Source organism: Neoarius graeffei, chromosome 1, assembly GCF_027579695.1.
Source record: "Neoarius graeffei isolate fNeoGra1 chromosome 1, fNeoGra1.pri, whole genome shotgun sequence".
NCBI classification, from domain to species: Eukaryota; Metazoa; Chordata; class Actinopteri; order Siluriformes; family Ariidae; genus Neoarius; species Neoarius graeffei.
The window spans coordinates 20,376,246-20,388,714 of NC_083569.1; the positions used below are offsets into that span (position 1 = coordinate 20,376,246).

At 44.2% G+C, this 12,469-nt stretch overlaps 4 non-coding genes and 1 pseudogene across 4 annotated transcripts; 2 read left to right on the forward strand and 3 right to left on the reverse strand.

Annotated features, from left to right (window-relative positions):
- Positions 1 to 4,322: 4,322 nt before the first annotated feature.
- Positions 4,323 to 4,503, reverse strand: LOC132898914 (U2 spliceosomal RNA; annotated as a pseudogene).
- Positions 4,504 to 4,691: 188 nt separating this feature from the next.
- On the reverse strand, positions 4,692 to 4,806 carry LOC132895678 (U5 spliceosomal RNA). The gene has a single exon (XR_009655806.1). It is a non-coding gene; the product is annotated as a U5 spliceosomal RNA (small nuclear RNA).
- Positions 4,807 to 8,381: 3,575 nt separating this feature from the next.
- Positions 8,382 to 8,545, forward strand: LOC132896928 (U1 spliceosomal RNA). Its single transcript, XR_009656209.1, has one exon. It is a non-coding gene; the product is annotated as a U1 spliceosomal RNA (small nuclear RNA).
- A 2,360-nt stretch (positions 8,546 to 10,905) lies between these two features.
- Positions 10,906 to 10,977, reverse strand: trnag-ucc (transfer RNA glycine (anticodon UCC)). Its single transcript has one exon. It is a non-coding gene; the product is annotated as a tRNA-Gly (tRNA).
- Positions 10,978 to 11,064: 87 nt separating this feature from the next.
- On the forward strand, positions 11,065 to 11,137 carry trnav-cac (transfer RNA valine (anticodon CAC)). Its single transcript has one exon. It is a non-coding gene; the product is annotated as a tRNA-Val (tRNA).
- Positions 11,138 to 12,469: the final 1,332 nt, after the last annotated feature.

The window sequence follows — 12,469 nt, forward strand, 5'->3', positions numbered from 1 at the left end:
GTATTACAGATTCCTTTCAGTTTGCTTGGCTTTATTTCTTGAATTGCCCACTGACCTCAGTATCTCCAACTCACATTTTTCAACAGGCTTGTCATATTCCCACCATCCACTATGAAATTCTAACTCTCGCTCGAGTACAAAGTCAGCTGAGACAGCTTTTACAAACTGAAAATATGATGCTTACCTGCTTGTATTCTTAAAGCTGCTGGTGAAAAGCAAGCTGCTGTCCTGAAAAGGCACTTTTCACCACCTTCCACCCAACTGCTCTCATTGAACAATGAAGCAACAAATGCTTCCTGAGGCATGCCCCAAAAGTGTGAGAAGCATGCCGGGGACTCCATGTGAGGAGATTGGGTTGTTTTAGTGGCAAAACACTTGACGCTTACCACCTGGTATTCATGCAAACGGGAGTCAGAATACACTCCCCCAGAACAAAAGTCCGCTTCTGTGCAGTCGCCCACTTGAAAATAAACAAACAACCAATGGAAACTCAGGCATGGTTCCAGAGAGCAATGAGCAGGCCAGGAAGGGCAGGGTGGGGGGGGCTTGCAGTTGTTAGTTGGACAAACCCTGAAACAAAGCAGGGGAATTGTCTCAAGTGGCAGAGCACTTGCTTAGCATGTAAGAGGTAGTGGGACTGATGCCCATGTTCTGCAAAATACCACCTGTCACCTTACTTGCATATTACAGAGAAAAACTTTCTTGTCATCTTGCAAACCAGCCGAATCATCTGCACTTTCAGCCAAGTCAAGATCAAATTTCTTTCACCACATTCAAAGCAGCACATCTGTGAAAACAGCCACTATTTGGATTAAACCCACAACCTTGGCACTGTTTGCAACAATGACCAACTCAACTAACTGCACATTACTTTTCTGCTGATATGCTCCTCTGATGAGCTCCGAAGGTGAGCTCTCACAGATTCCTTTCAGTTTGCTTGTCTTTATTTCTTGAATTGCTGACTGACCTCAGCATCTCCAACTCACATTTTTCAACAGGCTTGTCATAGTCCCACCATCCACTATGAAATTCTCACTCTCGCACGAGTGCACAGTCAGCTGAGATAGCTTTCACAAACTGAAAATATGATGCGTACCTGCTTGTATTCTTAAAGCTGCTGTCCTGAAAAGGCACTTTTCACCACTTTCCACCCAACTGCTCTCATTGAACAATGAAGCAACAAATGCTTCCTGAGGCATGCCCCAAAAGTGTGAGAAGCATGCCAGGGACTCCATGTGAGGAGATTGGGTTGTTTTAGTGGCAAAACCCTTGAAGCTTACCACCTGGTATTCATGCAAATGGGAGTCAGAATACACTCCTCCAGAACAAAAGTCCACTTCTGTGCAGTCGCCCATGTGAAAATAAACAAACAACCAATGGAAACTCAGGCATGGTTCCAGAGAGCAACGAGCAGGCCAGGAAGGGCAGTGTTGGGGGGCTTGTGGTTGTTAGTTGGACAAACCCTTGAACACAGCAGGGGAGTTAGCTCAAGTGGTAGAGCACTTGCTTTGCATGTAAGCGGTGGTGGGACCACTGCTCGCGTTCTCCGAAACACCAACTGCTGCCTTGTTTGCATTTTACAGAGAAAAACTTTCTTGTCATTTTGCAAACCATCTGAATCATCTGCACTTTCAGCCAAGTCAAGATCAAATTTCTTTTGCCACATTCAAAGCAGCACATCTGTGAAAACAGCCACTGTTTGGATTAAACCCAAATATTTATCAAAGCTCCCCGGGCTCCATGGAGCCCAAATATCTATCATCCAACTCCCCAGGCTCCCCCCTGCTGATTAAAGCTATCAGCGGGGGGAGCCCAGCGAGCTGGATGTGAGCTCCATGGAGCAACAGGTATCTGCTTTCCTGCAGTCCGAGGGAATTCACCTGGACTGCGATAACATTGAGGCTTGCCACCCACTACCAAAGAGGAACACCAGCGACAAGCAGACCATCATCATGAGGTTTGTCAACAGGAAACATAAGACTGCACTATTAAAGCAAGCGTACAAGCTAAAGGGATCCAGGGTCTACATAAACGAGCATCTGACCAAACAAAATGCAGATATAGCCAGGAATGCACATGCCTTAAAGAAACAGAGGAAAATTCAGAATACTTGGATGACAAACTGCAGGGTGTTTATTAAGCTAAATGGTACACCTGAGGAGGCCAAAGTATTGGTTGTTAAAAATATCGAGGACCTGGAAAAGTATCAGTGACCATCATGAGCGGGACCAAAAGCCACACATCTCAGAGGATTACGGAACAGGATTTACTGGAACTACAATCATGTGTACACTGATCACAAATCACAGGATTTGGAATATGATATAGACCGGGACAATAATTTCTTCTCTGCCATTAACAACAACTGCTGTTATTACACTGATGAACAGTTCAATCGGAGCATTAAACCTGATGGCAAACTCTCAATTATCCACTTCAATAGCAGAAGCACGTATGCAAATTTCAATCTCATCAAGGAATATCTACATCAGTTTTCGCATCTGTTCAGCATCGTAGCAATATCTGAAACTTGAATACATAACGTCAAAAGCACGGACTTTGAGCTGGAGGGCTATGAATTCAACTACATAAATAGACAAAACAAGAGTGGAGAGGGCATGGCCATATTTGTGGATAGGGACTTGAAATTCAGTGTGATGGAAAGTATATCAACAGTAATTGACAACACACTGGAATGCATAACAGTTGAAATTTGCAGAGAGAAACATAAAAATGTAATTGTTAGTTGTATATATAGAGCTCCAGATTCTAGTATTGAGGTCTTCAATAACTGGATAGAGGAAATGTTTTCAAAAGTGAGTCACAAAACAGTTTTCATATGCGGAGACTTCAATATTCACCTGCTCAATCCAAATAAACACAAAATGACAGACAATTTTATCAACACAATGTACAGTATGGCCTTTTTCCCGAAAATTACTCGACCCAGCAGAATCACCTCACACGGAGCCACCCTCATTGACAATATATTCACTCACAGTTTTAATGACAATTTAGTAAGTGGACTATTGATAAATCATATCGGTGATCATTTACCAGTTTTCTCAGTTTATGAAACAAAATTTGGGAATAATAAACCAGAAAACACAAAACTTTTCAGACGACTTAGATCAGAGGAATCAATTAACACTTTTAGAAATTACTTGCTGGCACAAAATTGGGATGAAATATACCGACTAAAAGACATAAATAAAGCATATGAGGAATTCTTGAGGATATTTATATCATTATATAATAAAAATTGTCCAATTGTTCAATAAAGTAAAAAGTCAAACATACAGTATGTCCATGGATTACAAGGGGTTTACAAAATGCCTGTAAAAAGAAAAATACATTGTATAGAGAGTTCATAAAGCAGAAAACTAAAGAGGCAGAGGATAGATATAAAAAATATAAAAATAAATTAACTAATATTATAAGGGCTGCTAAGAAATAATATTATAAGAAATTATTAAACGATAACAGAAATTATCTCAAAGTAATTTGGAGCACTTTGAACAGTATTATAAAAAATGGGTCAAGATCTTTAAATTATCTAAGGTACTTTCTTAATAATGACAAAGATGAATATAATATGGATGAGGTAATTAATAGTTTCAACCACTACTTTGTAAACGTAGGACCAATCTTAGCAGAACAAATCCTGGGTCCAGGAACATCTGTTGAAAATCTGAGCAAATTGATAGATAAAAATTATTTTTCAATGTTCCTTACAGCAGTGGAAGAAAAAAAAAAGTTTTCATTTACAGAACATATCAGATTAATAATAGATAACACGCTTGCACTTAACCCAAAGACCGAAAAGCAATAATTTACTGCAGTCAATGGTTTTAAATATACCACTTCTACATATTAAAATCCAGAAAGGCAAACACAGCTAGACTCCGCCTCCAACAGCTGGATCCTTTTGAAGAGAGACATCGCCTTGTAGAGTGTATGTGGGGATGCTTCCATGCAAAAAGATCAATAGTTCTAACACTTGATAACCAAAAATATTCAGCTCTGCCAGAGCAAAGCCTACAAAAATACGTTCAACTCGTTAACATTTCTCTCCCATACCGCCCACACCCAATTCTACACCTGTGTTGTTGAGCATGGAGAAAACCAGAAAATAGGGAAAAAGTTAGGGCAGGCAAAACAAAGATTTTTTTTCTTTCTCTTTTAAAATAAGGTAATCATTCCTAAATCTACTATAATACCACATGAGAGTATAGAATAAAAGGACTAAACTACTATTTTTATTCTCTACTCTAAGAAGCCCATTTACCAAATAAGAAAAAATAAACTTTTTCTAGAACAAAGATAGAGGTACTACAACATCAGGTTAGTACATGAAGCTGAAAGAGCAAACCCCTATCCCAACTCCTTGCTCCAAAAAAAAAATCTGCTTGATATAACGCTCTTGTTAAGAGAACAAATCAGATATTAAATTGATTAGAATAAATATTACATTCGAAACTGGTTAAAATGCGGAAAAATGATAAACTACTTCAGTGAATAGCTTTAAATATACCACTTCCACATATTAAAATCCAGAAAGGTAAACACAGCTAGACTCCGCCCCCAACAGCTGGATCCTTTTGAAGAGAGACATCGACTTTTGAGGCGTGTAGGAGATGCTTTTATGCAAAAAGATCAATAGTTCTAACATTTGTTGACTAAAAACGTTCAGCTCCGCCAGAGCAAAGCCGACAAAAATATACTGAACTCATTAACATTTCTCTCCATGGAAATCTTTAGTAAAAGGCGAAAGATTTATGCGTCAATGAAGAGAAACCTGAGCTGCACTTAACACTGGATCAGGTTAGTGACACTGGATTGGAGGTGCAGAAAGCTGAGATAGGGTAAGGTGGCCTGGGCCAATCTCTTACACCTCATCTTATTATCTCTAGTCGCTTTATCCTGTTCTACAGGGTCACAGGCAAGCTGGAGCCTATCCCAGCTGACTGCGGGCGAAAGGCGGGGTACACCCTGGACAAGTCGCCAGGCCATCACAGGGCTGACACATAGACACAGACAACCATTCACACTCACACCTATGGTCAATTTAGAGTAACCAATTAACCTAACCTGCATGTCTTTGGACTGTGGGGGAAACCGGAGCACCCGGAGGAAACCCACGGGGAGAACATGCAAACTCCGCACAGAAAGGCCCTCGCTGGCCATGGGGCTCGAACCCGGACCTTCTTGCTGTGAGGTGACGGCGCTAACCACTACACCACCGTGCCTATACCTTTACAGCTTTATTAACCATTGCACACAGGCAGAGAAATGTCTGACCAACAAGCTTTTTTGAAAGAAAGATTGATCGATCGATAGATAGATAAGCAAGCGGGGTGGGGGGTGTTGAATTTTGAAAAGGAACAGTTGAGTGCTGTGTGATCTGTCCAATATCACGGATGTAGGCCTATAAATTAAATATGAAAACATCAGCTGGAGTTTGATTATTGACAGGAACGCTGTTGACCACAGCAGTAAGTGCTTTCCATACCACATTTTTTATTGATAAATGAGGGTTATTGCGTCATCCTCATTAGTATAGTGGACAGTATCTCCGCCTGTCACGCGGAAGACTGGGGTTCGATTCCCTGGCGGGGAGACTTTAAAAATAACTTGTGCAGCAGGGGGATGGAGTGGTTTGCACTCTCGCCTCACAGCAAGAGGGTTCTGGGTTTGAGCCAAGCGGCTGGTGGGGGCCTTTCTGTGTGGAGTTTGCTCTACTTAACCCCACAGTTCAAAGATATGTAGTTCGGTTAACATGGGGTGGTGTTGGGCTGAAATGCCCTTGAACATGTATATATAAAATGTGTGTATATATGAATGATCACATTTTGTGTCAATAAAATCTTATTAATAGTGACAGATCTAGATAAATCCAGTGACTATAGACCATACTTTAATATGCCTAAAGTCAATGTTAATGTCAATTATGACTATTATAAATTGCCAATGGTAGACCCTCTGATGATGTTCTAATAATATTCTATTTCTAAGTCTAGTAAAAATCAGACAAAAAAAAAGTTTTCTGTGTTTTTAGCTTTTAGGTAAATATCAGAAAATTGAGTTAGCTAATTTAATGGATGCCCGCTAACATATCTTTGCGCATGGAGCATTAGCAAACCTCCCTCGTGATAGTGAGAACTGGCAGCCTGGACTTTTCCATTGGATCGCACGCTCGACCCCCAATCCAATGTTGCTTTGGTCGGCCAAAGTTATAAGGTTGCTGTGGGGTACTAAGACTAGACAAAATAACAAAATTAAATTATTCAGACATCCCTAGTCTCCCGGACGCTCTGGGAGTCTCCCCAGGAGCATGTAGACAGAGACACGAAAGGCAGGAGAAACTTGATCTAAGTCTTATTTGGAAAGTTGTAAATTAAATTGTAATGTGGTGCAAGGACAACAATCTCCGTCTGAACATGGAGAAGACGAAGGAGATTGTTATGGACTTCAGGAGAGAGCACACCCAGCATGCTCCACTATCTATCGACGGTGCTGCAGTGGAGAGGGTGAGTAGCACCAAGTTTCTGGGTGTGCACATCTCTGAAGACCTGTCCTGGAACAACAACACCGCATCACTGGCCAAAAAAGCTCAACAGCATCTGGACTTCCTCTGCAAACTGAGGAGAGCAAGAGTCCCGGCCCCCATCATGCACACATTCTAAAGAGGCACCATCGAGAACATCCTGACCAGCTGCATCACCGTGTGGTACGGCGCCTGCACCGTGTCCTGCTGCAAGACTCTGCAGCGCATCATGAGAGCAGCTGAGAGGATCATTGGTGTCTCTCTCCCTTCTCTTATGGATATATATAACTCCCGCCTCACCCACAAAGCCATCAGGATTGCAGGTGACCCCACCCATCTCACAGCCTCTTCAGCCTGCTGCCGTCGGGAAGGAGACTGCGGAGTCTCCGGGCCAAAACCAGCATGCTCAAGAAGTTTCTTTCACCAGGCAGTCAGGAGGCTCAACTCCCTCCCTGTTCTGCCCCTCCTCCCCCCTCTGCCCCCTGCCACAGATTCTGCTCGCACACCCCCCTTCAGCATCTGATATGTCATCCTCACAGTCCCCCCCCAACACACACACACACACACACATACATCTCATCGTTCATTAACACACTGAACTCAGGGACCGCACATCTCACTTTACCTCGCCCATTTGCACTATTCCGCACTACCTCACCTTAACAGCTGCTAGTTTGTTTATACTGCTTATTTCATGTTTCATGTTTACCTGGTATACCTCAAGTGCCCTTGACTGTTTGGTTATTTGTACCAATTTATGTGTGTGTGTGTGTGTGTGTGTGTATGAGTGTTTAGTCTAGTTCATTTCTAGAGTGTTTATACTGTTTATATTGTCTGTTTGAGTGTTTAGTCTGTCTTGTTCTTATCTAGTGTTTATACTGTTTATTTATACTGTTTATACTGTTTGAGTGTTTAGTCTATGTCTAGTTCCTATCTAGAGTGTTTATACTGTTTATATTGTTTTTTTTTCCAATTATTCTATTTTTATTTATTGCATTGCCAGTTTCACCGTGGGTCAGAGAGGACTGATATTTCATCTGTGCTGTATGTCGAGCATGTATAGCATATTTGACAATAAAGTTGACTTGACTTGACTAATGACTGGCTATTGCTGATATGTGGTTTGATGTTGTGACATGTAAGTAAGTTTAGCAAACAATTGATTTGATTGATGTAGATTTATGGTGTGAAATGTAAAGAACTATTGTTAATATGTGAATTGATGGTGTGAGATGTAAACAAGTAATGCAAATAATAGTGTAGATTGATGAGATGTAAATAACTATTGCTAATATGTGAATTGGTGGTGCATATTGTGAATAAGTTTTACAAATTACAGTGTAGATTGATGGTGAAACATAGGCTTAATAAGTTACCAATATGTTCACTGATGTGAGATATAAATAAGTAGGCCATAAGTTGATAAAATATGTATTAAACCAATGGTGTGATAAATAAAAATATTTTGAGAGATATTGACCACTGTGAGTGTAAGGGCTCCTCCTCCTTACAAAAGGCAATTTAACCACTGTCTGAACCAATGGGTTTTTGACCAAAATGCTCCGAACGGATCAAACTTTGGTGCGCGAACCAGAAGGGAACCCGTTCCCTGTTGGTGGAAAAGGGCTACGTGTAGGTCGGTGCAAAGTCTTGTCGGGTCCATATCTTGTCTGACCAGTAGAGGGAGCGCACATGAAATCACCACCAGTGTCTTGTGATGACTTGGAAGAGGGGGGGGCAAAAATTATGCAAAACCCTGCTCGGACGCTTTGCCTGCCCTCACGGAGCAGCCTACACCCTTGCAGGGTTACATCTCAGCCAGGTAAAGAATCTTATATTTGCCTGGCAGGGACAATACCATGATCAAAAATGTGGTTTGCACAAAGTAAGGCCTAGCCATTGCACTCAGGCTGTACTAACCTTTATGAATTTCTCAAATGCAGAAACCTCAACTGCATAATTTCTGATAGTGGGGGACTGTGTTCATGCTCTCTTCTTTTACATAAATCTGTTGGAATCAAAGATAGAGCTGTTTGTCTTCTTGAAGTTTTTCTTTTTTTTAGTGTTCAGGTGTTTTATATCAAGAGCTACTGGCTGCTTGAAGTTTTTGAGAAAAAAGGAGGGATGTGCTCTTAAGGTTAATGTGTGGAAAAAATCTCTCTGGTTCTGTGTATTGCTGGGTTTCTGAACACTAGGAAACAGGTTTTGTTCAGGCTTTTTTTATCCTCAGTACCCAGCTAGGGTTTCCACGAGTTTTGAGCAGGAAATGGATGTTGAGGATGCACCGTGGATGGAGGGAATTTCACTGGGGTTGTGCAGATCTTTGTGAATTTCTCAAATGCAGGAATATCAACTGTATAATTTCTGAAAGTGGGGGAATGCGTTCCTGCTCTCTCCTCTTTTCCATAACCCCGACAGAGTCAAAAATAGAGCTGGTGGCTTATCTATCTATCTTTATTCGTCACATGCACACTTCAAGCACAGTGAAATTCATCCTCTGCATTTAACCCATCTGAAGCAGTGAACAAACACACACACACACACACACCCAGAGCAGTGGGCAGCCCAGAGCGCCCGGGGAGCAGTCAGGGGCTCGGTACCTTGCTCAAGGGCACCCCAGCCCAAGGCCACCCCACTTCAACCTAACTGCATGTCTTTGGACTGTGGGGGAAACCGGAGCACCCAGAGGAAACCCACACAGACACAGGGAGAACATGCAAACTCCACACAGAAAGGCCCCTGCTGGCCGCCGGGTTCAAACCCAGAAACTTCTTGACGTGAGGCGACTGTGCTAACCACTACACCACCGTGCTGCCTATTTATTTATTTATTTATTTATTTATTTCCTTCCTTCTTTCCCCTCCCCTGATGTTGTGTGCTGGAGTGCAGGTTGCACGATGTGCTTGAAGTCTAATGAAGACAAGTGGGCTCAGGCACCAAAACGCAGCGTGTGGAGAAAATGTAGCTGGCTCCGCATGTTGCTGTTATTTTCACTCTGCTCGCACGGATTTCCAACCACCAGGGAACGTGTTCTTGAATGGGTTTCTGTCAGGCTTCTGGCAACCTTGGCATGAGCAAGGGTCTCCATGAGTTTTCAGCAGAAATTTGTCATAAAGAATGCGTCATCGACAGAAGGCATTGCACAGTGCACAGCAGAAGTAAACAGTAGTCCAGAGATGGTGGATCACATTGCTTGCCCGCAAGCTTTGTTCTGTTATTTCTTCCCTGGTGGTCAGAAAGCCGTGCGAGCAGAATGAAAACACCAGCAACATGCGGAGCCAGGTACATTTTCTTCACATGCTGCGCTTTAGTCCCTAAGCCTCATTGTCTTCATAAGATTTGCAGACATAGCAGATATTTGCTTTATTCTGTAGTGGCTGCCACGTTCGCTTAACACGAGAACGGTGCCCGATTCGAAACCGGGCGGAATCGGTGCTCGTTTTCTTGAACTTGGCGGCGAACAAATGTCGAGCTGCCATCTCTGCTCCGTCCGTGCCTTTTGGAACAGTCCCAAACCGAGACGCTGAAAAAGCTTCGCGTGTTTTCTGCTGTGCAGGGGTTTCCCCTTTCACCTGACAAGCGAATAGACGCTCCTGCGGAACCTGGCAGAGCCATGCTTTGCCTTTTGAGCTCCGCTTCCCTTAACGTCCAGTTATCGCCTTGCTAAAATCAGGTACCCTCGAAACAGCCAGAAAGACAGACCCTTAACGTGACCGGATTGCTTTCTGTAGCTTAGTGGTTGTCATGTTCTCCTAGGTGCAGACGACCGTCGGGACAAAACCTCGTTTGCACGGTTTCCCTGCCTCTCTGGTTTTCCATCAAGGTCCGTGACGGCTGCTTTAAAAACAAAATCGGGCACGATCTGCATTTCTGTTGACTGTGGAATCATGGACATTGCAATTCGTCACGGGGAGGTGGTGTTCTCAAATGCCACTTCGTTGCTCGTTTACGGAGTGAGGTCAGGTCAACAGGGCTGCACACGGCATCAGAACGCTGCAAAGTGGCATTGAGTCTGGAATGCTTCATCATGTCTCAACGAGTATTTGCTGGCCAACATTCAGACACATTTCCTTATTGACTCTCAAACCGTGACTGTGCAGTCCTCCGTTTGTGGAAAACATGCAAAGAAGCAGCTTGCCGCCAAGGAAAGACAAGCACGCAGGCGCCCGTGTCCTTGAAGCACGCCCAGGTTTGCGCAAACCGATGCCATTCAACTGCATGCAATGCGAGCGGAAAGCAGAAGGAGCGGCCCTCAGTCACCTCCTTGGCAAGGCAGTGACCAGCAACCGATCCGTTTCCTCCCGGGTGCCTGGCCATGCTCTCTGCCTTTCATCAGAGAAACGAAGCGTTAAAGGGTGTGCGTTGGCCGGGAATCGAACCCGGGTCAACTGCTTGGAAGGCAGCTATGCTAGCCACTATACCACCAACGCTGCGTGCCTGGCCTGGGGACAAATGCCTAAGTGCCATTGCTTCTGAACTTGAGGCCCAGGCAACAGCTGATCGGTCCAAGCGCTGAGGTTTCTGTAGTGTAGTGGTTATCACGTTCGTCTCACACACGAAAGGTCCCCGGTTCGAAACCGGGCAGAAACAGCGGTGGGTGGGTTTATTTATTTATTTATTTTTTGAGTGACTGCTGAGCTGTGATCTCTGCTCTGACCGTGCCAACTACGGAAGTGTTTGCTTTTCACCAGCCAAGGTATGGACACATTTGCTGAACAAATGTTACACAGTGACTCTCCAGTTCTCTGTTTGTGGACAAATATACACCTGTCGCTTGTTGCCAACGAAAGGAAAACACGCAGGAGCCCGTGTTGTTCACCGCTTCATGGGTCGAACGTACGCACGGGCAAACTGATGTCATTCAACCCTGCAAACAACTACTTACGTGGCTCGTGGAAAGCGGAAGGAACAGTCCTCAGTCACCGCCTTGGCCCGTCCAGACAAGGCATTTGATTTCTTCCCGTGATGTTGTTGCAGCGCTTTTCAGTGCTGATCCTCGTCACACTCGACCACCAGCTCATCTCTACGACGCCAAGGCCGTGCCCCTATCCTCGTGACAGTCGCTTAAGCGTGATCTGTGTTCTTCTTGAGGCCCAGGCAAGAGCTAACACACGCGTGGTTTCTGTGCTGTAGCGGCTGCCACGTTCGCTTAACACGAGAACGGTCCCCGATTCGAAACCGGGCGGAATCGGTGCTCGTTTTCTTGAACTTGGCGGCGAACAAATGTCGAGCTGCCATCTCTGCTCCGTCCGTGCCTTTTGGAACAGTCCCAAACCGAGACGCTGAAAAAGCTTCGCGTGTTTTCTGCTGTGCAGGGGTTTCCCCTTTCACCTGACAAGCGAATAGACGCTCCTGCGGAACCTGGCAGAGCCATGCTTTGCCTTTTGAGCTCCGCTTCCCTTAACGTCCAGTTATCGCCTTGCTAAAATCAGGTACCCTCGAAACAGCCAGAAAGACAGACCCTTAACGTGACCGGATTGCTTTCTGTAGCTTAGTGGTTGTCATGTTCTCCTAGGTGCAGACGACCGTCGGGACAAAACCTCGTTTGCACGGTTTCCCTGCCTCTCTGGTTTTCCATCAAGGTCCGTGACGGCTGCTTTAAAAACAAAATCGGGCACGATCTGCATTTCTGTCGACTGTGGAATCATGGACATTGCAATTCGTCACGGGGAGGTGGTGTTCTCAAATGCCACTTCGTTGCTCGTTTACGGAGTGAGGTCAGGTCAACAGGGCTGCACACGGCATCAGAACGCTGCAAAGTGGCATTGAGTCTGGAATGCTTCATCATGTCTCAACGAGTATTTGCCGGCCAACATTCAGACACATTTCCTTATTGACTCTCAAACCGTGACTGTGCAGTCCTCCGTTTGTGGAAAACATGCAAAGAAGCAGCTTGCCGCCAAGGAAAGACAAGCACGCAGG